Below are 13,760 nucleotides of genomic sequence, written 5' to 3' on the forward strand. Positions count from 1 at the left end.
ACAGACAGACAGACAAAGTGACATGGTTTTTTTTGCCCTTCAGGCTCGCAAAAAAAGGAGCAAGCGCTTAAATAACGCTACTTAATGCGCGTCGCTCTAAATTATTATTATTATTTTATTTAATGCGAAGAAAAACTACTGCGGCTGCCTGCAGCGAATGGTCAGACGAGTAACGCGAGCCCGTCCGTTTTTTCAGTGCTTGTCGCTGGTCCGTCCGCTATTTAGCGCTGTCGCCCGTCCGCTGTTTTCGGCGGCTCATTAATATATGCGAAAAATAATCCATTCAAATGTTTTGCGCTAGATCTAGCGCTTTCTAAGCGCGCGTGGCGCTAGCGATTTGTTTGCGATAAACTTGCGCACGATGCGCTAAATATATATTTAGCGCAATTTATTTCTTTGTATTATTTACGAAACGCGCAAGCGCTTCGTTAATTTAAATAAACGGTTGTGACAGGGAAAACGATTGCGGCGACTGGATCGACAAGTAGCGGACAAGCGTCCATAATTTTTGCGCTTGCCTCGTCGAGTCCGTTTATAACTTACGAAAAACGCAAGCTTTAAAATGAATGCTTAGCGCTTCTTGCGCGATTTGAGCGTATTATTTTATCATATATTTAAAAAAGCGCAAGCGCTTAGATAACGCTACTTAACGCGAATTGTTCTAAATTTATTTTTTCATTTAATGCAAAGGAAAATGACTGCGCTGAGTCGCTGACTGGTCAGACGAGTAATGCGAAGCCGTCCGCTATTTCCGCTGGTCCTTCCGGTGTTTTCGGCTGATCATTACGCGAAAAATAATTCATTCAAATGTTTTGCGCTAGATTTAGCGCTACCGAAGCGATCTATACTCAAAGTTTTCCACTTAAAAATTTGTACTTTTTTCAACAAACTTGCACTTTCGCCAGCAGAGGGCGCCCAATTTCGCCAAATTTTGAAGTGGAAAACTTTGAGGTATAGGGAAGGGTTCTCTGAGTTGGTTTGATTGTAAATTATTCTTTATATTCGCATAGAGTGAAGAATTCTGCATCTTTTGGCACAAAGAAAAAGATTTTAGCTTGATTTTTAGTATTTTTTGTAAATTTTGGAAAACGCCGTATTTAACACGGCGCATATGGGGGGAAAACGGGTGTACCTAATAAACTGAACGATACCGTAGCGCCGTGGGGGTTAATCCTACGACAACTTCATGTGTAGAAAAAATGTAGATCATCATTAGATCTACTCAGGGCAAAAAGGAAAAAAATCTAGCCCAAGCGGTTCAAGAGTTATTGCATTTTTTCTAGGACACGTAGTGCCATAAGAATGCATTGAAAATAGGGGGGTGTACCTAATAGTTTGGTGGGTACTGTATCTATTATATAAAAGGAATTGCGCTAAATTTAGCACATCGTAGTTTATCACAGGTAATTCACTAGCGTCATACGCGCTTAGATAGCGCTATAGATCCAGCGCGAACAGTTTAAAATAATTGGCCCAGCGAGCTTATTCATAATGTATGGGCTTATCATGTACGGGTGCACGCTTATCGTCCATTCAACGCAATCGTTTTCCCTTTCGCAACATTTTATTAAAATTAACGAACCGCTTGCGCGGTTCGTAAATAATACAATGAAATAAATTGCGCTAAATTTAGCGAATCGCGCGCAGGTTTATCGCAAACCAATAGCTAGCGCCATGCGAGCTTAGATAGCGCTAGAGATAGCGCAAAACTTTTGAATGAATCATTTTTCGCTTATAATAATCCGCCGAAAACACCGGAAAGGACCAGCGAAAATAGCGGACGGGCTCACATTACTCGTCTGACCAGTCAGCGCAGACGTTTTCCTTTGCATTAAATAAAAATATTTAATTCAGAGCGATTCGCATTAAGTAGGGCTATAGCGTTATTTAAGCGCTTGCGCTTTTTTAAATATATGATAAAATAATACGCTCAAATCGCGCAAGAAGCGCTAAGCATTCATTTTAAAGCTTGCGTTTTTCGTAAGTTATAAACGGACTCGAGGCAAGCGCAAAAATTATGGACGCTTGTCCGCTACTTGTCGATCCAGTCGCCGCAATCGTTTTCCCTGTCACAACCGTTTATTTAAATTAACGAAGCGCTTGCGCGTTTCGTAAATAATACAATGAAATAAATTGCGCTAAATATATATTTAGCGCATCGTGCGCAAGTTTATCGCAAACAAATCGCTAGCGCCACGCGCGCTTAGAAAGCGCTAGATCTAGCGCAAAACATTTGAATGGATTATTTTTCGCATATATTAATGAGCCGCCGAAAACAGCGGACGGGCGACAGCGCTAAATAGCGGACGGACCAGCGACAAGCACTGAAAAAACGGACGGGCTCGCGTTACTCGTCTGACCATTCGCTGCAGGCAGCCGCAGTAGTTTTTCTTCGCATTAAATAAAATAATAATAATAATTTAGAGCGACGCGCATTAAGTAGCGTTATTTAAGCGCTTGCTCCTTTTTTTGCGAGCCTGAAGGGCAAAAAAAACCATGTCACTTTGTCTGTCTGTCTGTCTGTAACACTCCATAACTCGGGCGTTTTACGATAGATTTCGGACTTTTTCGTCTTAACAATTAGACTAAAAATATGCGGTGCGACCAGAAAAAAAAAATACATTTACTTAATTAGTACTCCCGTAAAAAATGAAAAACTGCTAAACTAATTGCTTAACGACTGGTGACATCTGGCGGTTGTGACTACAACTTTTCCACCTTAGGTCGAAATTCCACTTTCCACAATAGCTTCCCTCGTTTTGATTTTTACAGAGACTTGCCATGTCAAGGTCATGTAAAGGTGTGTACGGGATTTCTCTATCCTGCAAATATACCGCCGGAGGCCATGCGTGGACCTCTGTCGTGCAAACCGCCGGAGGCTATGCGTGAAAACCAAATTTACCGCCGGAGGACATTGCACTTATGAAAAGGTTGTTTAAGGGAAACTGCTGTTGGTATAATGGCTATAGCTCTGGCTATGTGACTTAAAGGAAAGTGGTTCAAGCCCAACTTTCAACAACATTGTTTTTCGTGATCATCTGTGTGTGGGGTAGGGCAAATGAAGCCAAGGTTTGGTAACGACCGAATATCGCGATTAAAAAATTTTTCACGCAAAAAACAATGACACACAACAATCAATTCCGTTTCAAAATAGTTTCCCATGGTATAAAAGAACTAATGTAGTGGTTATAGATCTTATTGCAATTCAAAAGTACGCGACATAGCCAAATGTCGTGCGCAGCTTACGCCAATGCGCACCACTGTGGCCAATAGCCGAACTAGAAATTGTTTTATGCTTGACTAATCCTATACTCTTGACTACTTTTGAATTGCAATAAGATCTATAGCGCTGATTGATGATGAAGAGGATCATGGTTCACATCCCATTAAAGTATACCTTTATTAAGGATAAATATTGTTTTGACCTATGTTTTTGTAGCCATGACTCAGACAAGTCAAAATTTCGTGAAAATCATAATTCTTTATATAATACTTTTTACCAGTTTTAATCTTACATCTTTATTTATATAATTGTTTTCTGATTTATATATAAATATTTTGAAAATATTTGTATTATGAAAAAGTGCCGGTTTTGGGTTCCCATAAAGAACCGTTAACCGAACGAACGAATCGAAACAACAAGGTAATTCTTCTGAAAATGCTTTGTCTGAATTTTTTAAATTTCTTTTTTGGCTTTAAAAAAATCAACAATAAAGATTGCTTTACTAAAAAAGAAATAAGTTGTGTTATTCTTTATTAAATAAAACTTAAATTACAAAAAAACAAAGATTTTCCTTGTTTAGCCACATTATTTTTTCTACTTCGGTACTATTTTGAGTTAATTTAGATTTTTTTAAGTTAAATGCGAATCTTCATAAGGAATCGCATTTAATTAAAAAATTCTTAGTTAGTAAAAATTTGCATAATCACCAAAATTACATGGTAATAGCGCTTTCGTAAAAATAGATAAAATCTTAAGACGGTGCTTTGTCTGAAGTATTTTTTAAATGAAAGATTCTTGGATTTGAAGTAAACTTGATAATTGCTTCACGCTAAGGTTTAAGTTTTTTAAAGAAATGCTAAGTTAAAAAGAAAAAAAAATTCTCAAAATGTGCAACCCTCAACATATGCTCTGCGACTTAAGATAAGGCTGTGTCTGAAATTTTTTATGTCACCCATACCATTAAAACAGAAATTTTTTTAGAAAATTATGAAAGGGAATATAAACGTTTGGACGTTTATGCTGTGAATTGAAAAGGGATAAAATAAATGTATATTAAATATAAGGAGGCAATGTAATAAAAATAAGGAAAACTTAAGACATGTCTTTGTCTGAAATTTTTTATGTCACCCATACCATTAAAACAGAAATTTTTTTAGAAAATTATGAAAGGGAATATAAACGTTTGGACGTTTATGCTGTGAATTGAAAAGGGATAAAATAAATGTATAACAAATATAAGGAGGCAATGTAATAAAAATAAGGAAAACTTAAGACATGTCTTTGTCTGTTACATGAAAAAGTTTCAGACAAAGACTTGTCTTAAGTCGGAGAGGACATGTTGCTTTTGTCAAATCTCCCCAGGGCTACGATAGACACCCTGATGAACAATATGCTGAAGATGCAAATTTTGAGGATGAAAACAATCACCCGATTCCAATCAACATTGATGCAATCAGACAATTGAGACAAAGAGACTGCTTAGCTCGAATTATGATTTACCAAACTAATGATAAAGAACGTCAAAAAGGTATCTATCTTTGACAAGCAATAACTGAGACAAGAAACTAATTCTTCGTGTAAAACTTTAGGCCTCATGATATGTAGAACGGCTAATGAAATGTGGACTAGAATGTCCACTCAGTACCTCCAGAGAGCAGCCGATAATAAACATCTACTACACAGAGAATTCCTCTCACTGAACTATCAAGAAGGCACAGATATCATGACACACGTCACTGATATTGAAACAATGGCGTCTCAACTGAAGGAATTAGATGTTAACGTGAGCGACGACGAAATCGTGGCCAAGATCTTGTCCACCTTGCCAAAATCATTTGAGCATATGGAAACTGCATGGGACAGTATGCCAGTCGATGACAAGACACTTGACAATCTGAGAGCCAGGCTTATACAAGAGGAACGAAAAATAAAACGAAGGCAGTCTGAAAGCAACGTACCTCGGCACGAAGAACGAGAAGCTTTAAAAGCAAACTATCACCCTCCACGACGAGATGCACCCAACGGCCACCCAAGCAACAAAGCTCCGTTCAACCGATCTGAAAACCACCAGTACAGGCCAAACCGCTATTGTTCTGTATGTCACCGTACAAATCATTGGACCAGAGACCATCGACCAAGCAAACGCGACAGAGACACAGATGAAGAACAAGGTGGCTCACAGAACAAGAGAAACATAGCAAATGTACCCGAACCGAAGGCAAAGAATTTTTCCTTCGTATCTATTTTTGGTCTTGCATCATCGTCAACAATGAACTGGTTTGCCGATTCCGGGGCAACTCAACACATGTCCGATCAGAGACACCTGTTCACCAACTTCAACTCGATTACACCCGGAAAGCTGACCATAACCGGAATTGGCAAGAAGGTTATTTATGCCCATGGTAGAGGAGACATACCAATAAAGACCAAGATCAACGGCCAACTTATATCAGGAACCATCAAAGATGTACTCTTTATACCAGACATAGGTATAAACCTAATCTCCATTCCTGTCATCACTGAACTCGGGTACAAAGTCACATTCTCTGGTTCCGACGTCGAAATTGTTCATGGCGAATCTCTCTTCATGGTTGGAAGGCGTGTAGGCCAATCTCTCTATTAACTGGATTTATTGACTCAAGAGAAAGTAAATGCCAAAGCCGCGATCAGCAGTGGCGCTTCGTTCGATGTCTGGCATGAACGCCTAGCTCATGTCAATCATGACACGATAAGAAAGATGATTACATCTAACTCCGTCGTTGGACTGAATATAATTGGAGAATCATCTGCTGCACCATGTGACCCCTGTATTATAGGAAAAATGCATCGAATGCCATTTCCAAAAGGAAGAGAAAGAGCAGAAGAAGTTGGTGGAATTATCCACTCCGATCTTGTTGAGATGAACGTCCCATCATCCACAGGAAAACGATTTTATTGCATCTTCAAGGATGATTTCTCCGGATTTAAAGCTGCATACACCATGAAACACAAGTCGGAGACACCAGACTGCTTCAAAGCATTTGCCGAACGAATGTATACAGATACTCGCAAGAGACCTCGTATCTTTCGATCAGACGGTGGAGGAGAGTTTAAAAGCAACTCTTTCGAAAACTGGCTGTCATCACAGGGGATCTTGCACCAAACCAGCGCCGCTCATACCCCACAACAAAACGGTGTTGCCGAAAGGGATAATAGAACAACCGTTGAAGTAGTCCGAACAGCACTACATGCAAAGCAGATTCCTCTTCACCTGTGGCCAGCAGCAGTAAACTACACCATCTACACTCAAAACCGCATCCTCCGCGACGGATTCAAATCAACACCGTATGAGTTTTGGTACGGCAAGAAACCTAATGTATCGCATCTCCGTGCTTTTGGTACTAGAGCATTCGTACATGTCCCCGATGCAGACCGTCGCAAACTCGACCCCAAGGCCGTGGAAGGTTTGTTCGTCGGGTACAGTGAAACAGTCAAAGCGTATCTTGTATACGTTGCAAAAGACCGCAAAGTGATCACAAGTCGAGACGTTAAATTCATGGAAGAAGTTGCAAAAGACCGTAAAGTGATCACAAGTCGAGGCGTTAAATTCATGGAAGAAGTCACACATGTGACAAATATTGACCAACCACTACTGACTGAACACAAGAAAATTGATCAACACAACAGCACAGAACAATCCTCTCAGCCTCTCCCTCAACCGGAACTACGAAAATCGAAACGAGGACTCATCCCGAAGAAACAATGGCCCTCAGACAGCACAGGAGGTGAAATCCAAATCAAGACTTATCATTCCCAGGCAATGCAAGCTCTTGATCTTCTCTACAAAGAGCCTCAAAGCTACCAAGAAGCCATCGCGTCCCCTCGTGCTGAACAATGGAGAATTGGCATGGACAAAGAAATCGCCTCGTTAAAAGAAAACAACACCTGGACGCTGGTACCTGCTCCCCGCAACAGCGCAGTCATTCCATGCAGATGGCAGTACAAAGCAAAAAGAGACAAAGAAGGGAATGTTGTTATTTTTAAGGCTCGCTTTGTAGCGAAAGGCTTTAAACAACAACATGGGATCGACTACACTGAAACGTTTGCACCTGTCGTTAGATACGACTCCCTGCGATCCATCCTAGCGTTAGCAGCTTCACGTGACCTACACCTTCTGCAGATAGACGTCCAAACCGCCTTTTTGTATGGCGAAATCGACCAAGAACTATTCATCCATCAGCCGGAAGGATACGTCACAGAAGATTCTGAAAACTACGTGTGTCGCCTGAACAAAGGCCTTTATGGCCTTAAGCAAGCTTCAAGACTATGGAATAAGAAAATTCATCGATCTCTAGTCAACTTGCTGTTCACTCAAAGTGAAGCAGACCCTTGCGTGTACACTCGCCTGTCAGGAGGTGACATCATGATCCTGGCCATATGGGTCGACGATGGGCTATTCGCCTTCAGTGATAAGTCAGCAGGCCAATCAGTTATCGACCATCTACGAGAAGAATACAAGATGAAGGCAGGTCCGGCAGAACATTTCGTCGGCTTAAACATCAATCGAGACAGACCGAATAAGACGCTCCACCTATCATCGCCTTCATACATCGAAAAAGTACTGGTCAAGTTCAACATGACAGAATGTAATCCGGTCCGCATTCCCGCTGAACCCAGCCTTCGCCTATCCCGTGACATGAAACCTGCATATGTCGAGACAACAGCAAAAATGAGAAGTATTCCTTACCGACAAGTCATAGGAAGCCTCATGTACGCTGCCATCACTTTTTGTCCTGACATCACCTACGCGGTGAATCAGTTGGCCAGATTCTGCGAAAATCCAGGCGAGTCTCACTGGAGTGCAGCCAAGAAAGTACTCAAGTATCTAGCATCAACGCGCCGATTCGGGCTTCAATTTACTGGTGCAGGTATAGACATCGACACACTCTCTGCCTTCTCAGACGCAGACTACGCCGGAGATACGGATACAAGACGCTCCACTTCAGGATTCGTATTCATGTTCAACCAGGGAGCTATTACTTGGTCCAGTCGACGCCAAAACTGCGTGGCATTATCTACAATGGAATCGGAGTATATTGCGGCCAGCGACAGTTCAAGAGAAGCCGTTTGGCTACGTCGTTTAACAGCACAAATTGGAGCAGTTCAAAAATCCCCCACTAATCTTTATTGTGACAACAAAAGCGCCATCGCGATAACTCACAATCCAGAACATCATTCACGGTCAAAACACATCGATGTTAAGTATCATTTCCTCAGGGATCAACAGTCGAATGGAACAATTAATATCTCCCACGTCTCCTCAGAATCTCAACTAGCCGACATATTCACAAAGCCGCTGAGTGGCAACCGTTTTTGTATCCTTAGATCTCAACTTGGAGTCGTCGAGGGGCCAATCACAGGATCGCGATTCTAAAGTCTTCATTTCACCACAATGCAATTTAAGGAGGTGTGATGAGACTAAATTGCAACGGTTCAGCAATCTATGGTTGCTGAACCATCCTGCCCAAAAAGGATGCTGTTTAGCTTCACTCCCTCTCTCCCTCTCTGTCACTCTCTTGCCCCATGAAGTTTCGTTTGAAGTCTGTACTGTCTGTACTAGTTCTCATTTCGATATTCTTCCAAGTGAAATAAAAGGTATTATGAGTCAAATGTGTTACAATTTAATAGTGACGGTAAAGCACTGGGATTCCACTCAGTCGTTCCGGGTTCGAATCTCGTTAAAGTATAAACTTCTTTTAAAAAAAATTTCAAGTAAGAAATAGATATGCAATAAAGAACGAAATATAAAAGAAATGTTAGAGGAAGAGATAGAGACAGGAAATAAATATTTATTTCTACGGAGTGGAACTTGGATGTCCGTTCTATGTCCGTAGGCGCTGATTTGGGTAGGTCTTCTAACGTTAGGACGACCTCGGAACGCCCTCTTTTGCGGATGTCTGACGACATCTGTCAAACATCCGTAGGACGGTCCTGTGTTATGTGGGATCCTCGTCGAAAGGAGTAGTTAGGGATATTGGCAACTGTAACGCACTCCAATTGCTATGCAGTGATCAGAGGTTCATAGCATTTCAATGTAGAAACTTAGTTTTCAAGCCACGGTAAGATACTTATCAAGGTTCTATGGTGTAATGGTTAGCACTTCAGACTCTGACTCTGACAATCTGAGTTCAAATCTCAGTAGGACCTATTTTACTAGATAGCGAGATCGTTGCAAGAAAGGCCAGTCAAGACTTTTTCCCACAGTGCAACCCTCTCTTTTAGAGTTTATGGACTGCGTTGCTGATGGATTAGGGTACTTGATTATGGTGAGTTATTGCACAACAGTACGTTATTACGCCAGGCTGTCGGAGGGTGCTGTACATGTTCGTTGCAAATCGTTATTTCTTCAAGTCACCGCCATTGCCACTTCAAAGTATGTCTGATTGCATCCATCCCCAAATACATCCGAGGGACACTATATCTTGCAAACAGCCTACAATTAGCAAACAACACTTTCGTAGTGGCGAGCACAACCCCATCGACGTAAAAACTGTAAGGATCGGGTTAACTCACCGCTCTGGCAGAGAGTAGTACCCGAACCCAGCCACGGGAGGGCACCCGCAACCAGCAAACAAGCGGCGCATCTATAGCACAGTCAGCCATAAGCGCGCAATTCAAAAGACGTCTGCACAAACGAGTCCGTTGAGCAAATAGGATCCGCTCACGGACACCGTGATGCTGACTCACGGGAAGTATCCAGTGCCGACGCCGTGAGGCTGACTCACGGAAGGTATCCAGTGCCGACACCGTGAGGCTGACTCACGGGAAGTATCCCTTGCTGACACCCTGATGTCGACACACGGGAGGTATCCATTCCCAACACCGTGATATCGACATCAGCCAGAGTATCAATCCCAACACGGCAATAACGGCAATAAAGAGATCAATCTACGACGCTGACTTCCGCCTTGACCAGTATAAAAGCCCCCTTGTTTCCCTTGTATAACCAGTCTTCTCCGAGCAGGCCTTCACGCTGGTAAACTCTTTCTCTCTTATTATTCTGATATTGAATAGTCGCATTCGTGTACTTTTATGTTCAATCTCGTGTATTCAAATACAAACGTCATCCTCGTACAAGTCGTTGCGTCTCCATTTCTTACAAGTAAAGTAAGGCTGGAACGAGCCTTACAAGTGGTGAACGTGCCAAAATATTGAACCTTTCAATTTGTACAAGTGTCTTAACTCTATTGTGCAAATCTGAACATTTTGTGAACTATCTGGAGACAACGACAGTTCGACCCAGAAACGGAACATCGAGGACCCACATGACCGACAACAGACAACCCAAATTGGAGGTAAATATAAAATCAGACTCACCTTCAAACCAAGTGGTCCCGAAAGACAGCGTAGAAACAAAACCAGAGACAGAACTACGAAGATCACAAAGGTCAAGCCAAATTGCAGGACGTCTACAGCAATTAAGTACGAGAAGTTTCGAACTCAAGCACAAAGTACTAAAGCTTAAAGAAAAGCCAAAAAGCGATAAAAGAGAAGCAAAGATCGCTAAACTAGAAAAAGAAATAGCTGGCGTCGATAAAGAATTCATCGACATATACGAAAGAAACAAAACAGAAATCCCGGCATTCGACAAAAGCCTTTCATCAACCCAAGAAGATTACTCATCCGAACAGACAGATACAGAAGAGGAAATGCCGAATACCCCAACACCATCGCCAGGGCCACCAGGCCAACAAGGGCCACCAGGCCAACAAGGGCCACCAGGCCAACAAGGACCACCGGGACAACCGGGGCAAGATGGCCAGCCGGGGCAAGATGGACAACCAGGACAACAAGGCGCTCCAGGGCAAGTTGGCCAGCAAGGACCTCCAGGCAACCAAGGACCTCCAGGCAACCAAGGACCTCCAGGCAACCAAGGACCACCAGGACCCCAAGGCCCACCTGGACCCCAAGGACCTATGGGACAAGTAGGCGCCGGAGGAATCGATCCAGGAGATTTCCGAACATTTTCAGCAGCCATGACAACGGGAATGCTAAATCTAGCAGCCGTCAATTATAGAAAAGATATTCCAGAATTCAGTGGCGACCTCGACGACAACACTACATTTGAAAGCTGGCTAAAGAAAGCAAACAGAGTTGGCGTAGAAGCTGGATGGACCGAAGAGCAGAAGTTGAAATTTTTCCAGTCCAAACTAAGGAGAGCAGCAGCTGCATTTAATAATTCGCTAGGAGTAAATATCAAAGCGAACCTTGCAGCGTGGACAGCAGCCATGGAAGCGGGATTCGATGACGCGACGATACAAGATATGAGAAGAGCACAACTCAGCAAGGTAGAGCAGAAATTCAACGAACGTATAAGAGAATACAGACACCGCATCGATGAGCTATACAAATCGGCCTACGGAAGGGCAGCCGCAGAAAGCCAGGACGCTGAAGTAATTCAACTAAGAAACGCTGTTAAAAAGGAGGCTTTGTTGAAAGGAATGCGCCTAACCATCAGGACAAGCCTATGGAATAGCTTGAAAGCAACGGATACGTACGAAGAAGTAGTGGAAAAAGCACAAGTATGCGAACAAGTCGTGGACTTGCGACGCCTGACAGAGGAATCAGAAGCCCATAAAAAAGCGGAGCAACAAGAAAACGAGAAAAACAAAAACCCCGAATTGCAACAGATTATGCAAGCTATAGCTAACATACAGTTGTCTGCTGGCCCCGCAGGTGTAGCAGCAGGAACGGTAGCACACATATCCGAACAGAAGCAAGAGGGAGAGAAACAAGTCCGTTTTTCCGGAAGGAGCAGAAGTTATAGCCCAAGATATAGAGAAAGGCAAAACCCGGAGGACGTGGACGGACGCACGCGGTATTACCCGCTGGGACAAAGATCGCAAAGTGATAACGACTGGAGACAGAATCGCCGTCAAGGAGCACAAGAAACACAACCACAAAGGAGTAATTCGCTAAATCGTACTCCAGGAAATTGGGATAACCAAAGGAACGGAGGATTCCCGGGAGGACTAGAAGACAGAACCTGTTTCTTTTGCAAGAATAAAGGACACATAAAAAGAGCCTGTCGCAAATACCAAAGATGGCGCGAAGAAAATGTGAGAAGAAGTCAAGCTCCCAGAGACCCAACCAGGAGACCGTTCAACAACCACAAGAACGTACGGAAATAATCGCATTCGGACATGTATCAACAAAACAATGCGACCCATCCCAGTGTAAAATACAGTATAAGCCATTTACAATATTAGTGACAGTAGGCAGCAGACGAGTAGCAGCTTTAATAGACACGGGCTCCACGACGAGTGTAATCTCTTCCGACTTCGAAAAACAGATACCGCAAACAGCAAAGAAGGAAAGATCAATAGAGAACCTCAATCTCATTACAGCATGTGGGGATCCAATGCCAAAAGTTAAAACAGTAGAACTGCAAGTGAAATTACATTCGGTGGATAGCGACCCGATTAAAAACAACTTCCACGTAGTACCAAATCTAGCGGTTAGTTGCATCTTAGGGATGGATTTCATAACAAATCTGGAGTTTCGAATAAACACCGCCAGCAGGCGGATATCATACAAAAATAACGGCAAACAGTACCACATCGTGGCCAAGGTATCAGAAATTCAACCGTGTCAAGTATGCGTCATTATACATCAAAAACTCGAAGAAGAAATCAAAGAATTGATCGGAAAAACAGAAATCAGAAAAGAAGATCTCCGAAAAGTACTGGAAAGAAATAAACATATATTCGCCACTTCAGATTCGGACTTCGGCGAAGCCATTGGAGAAGAACATAGCATTCCGACAGTGGGCCCTCCAGTATATATACCACCAAGACGCCAGCCACGAGTGATGTTGCCGGTTATAGAAAAACATGTAGAAATGATGTTAGCAAACGATGTGATTGAAGAAAGTAAAAGTCCGTACAGTTCACCAATCCTATTAGTGAAAAAGAAGGATGGAACAATACGATTCTGTGTCGATTTCAGATTCGTAAATGATGTAACAATCAAGGACAAATTTCCAATCCCTAGTATCGAAGCAATAAAAGACGACTTGAAGGGAGCAAAATATTTCTCGACGCTTGATTTCATCAGTGGATACTGGCAAATACCAATAAAGAAGGAGGATAGGCACAAGACAGCCTTCACAACGCAAAATGGTCATTACCAATTCAAAAGAATGCCATTTGGTTTGACCAATGCACCTCCTTGCTTCCAAAGAATTATGACTGGAATTCTGAGGAAAGTTATTGGGAAATTTGCATTAGTGTACTTGGATGATGTGATCATATTCTCGAAAACAGAAGAAGAACACATCAAGCATATCGAAGAAATATTTTCCCTCATCGCAAAATCAGGGATGAAACTAAAACTCTCCAAGTGCTGTTTCTTCGAATTAAGTGTACTATACCTAGGACACATAATCTCAGAAGAGGGTTCCGCGACAGACCCAAAGAAAATTGAGGCAGTAAAAAATTACCCTGTACCAGAAAATAAACAGCATGTAAAAAGCTTTCTAGGATTTGTTGGATTTTAC

The 13,760-nt window shown here is 42.3% G+C and overlaps 1 non-coding gene across 1 annotated transcript; it reads left to right on the forward strand.

Annotated features, from left to right (window-relative positions):
- The first annotated feature begins 9,337 nt into the window (after nt 1-9,337).
- On the forward strand, nt 9,338-9,409 carry Trnaq-cug. The gene has a single exon. It is a non-coding gene; the product is annotated as a tRNA-Gln (tRNA).
- Nucleotides 9,410-13,760: the final 4,351 nt, after the last annotated feature.

Source organism: Daphnia pulicaria, chromosome 1 (genome assembly GCF_021234035.1).
Source record: "Daphnia pulicaria isolate SC F1-1A chromosome 1, SC_F0-13Bv2, whole genome shotgun sequence".
Taxonomy (NCBI): domain Eukaryota; kingdom Metazoa; phylum Arthropoda; class Branchiopoda; order Diplostraca; family Daphniidae; genus Daphnia; species Daphnia pulicaria.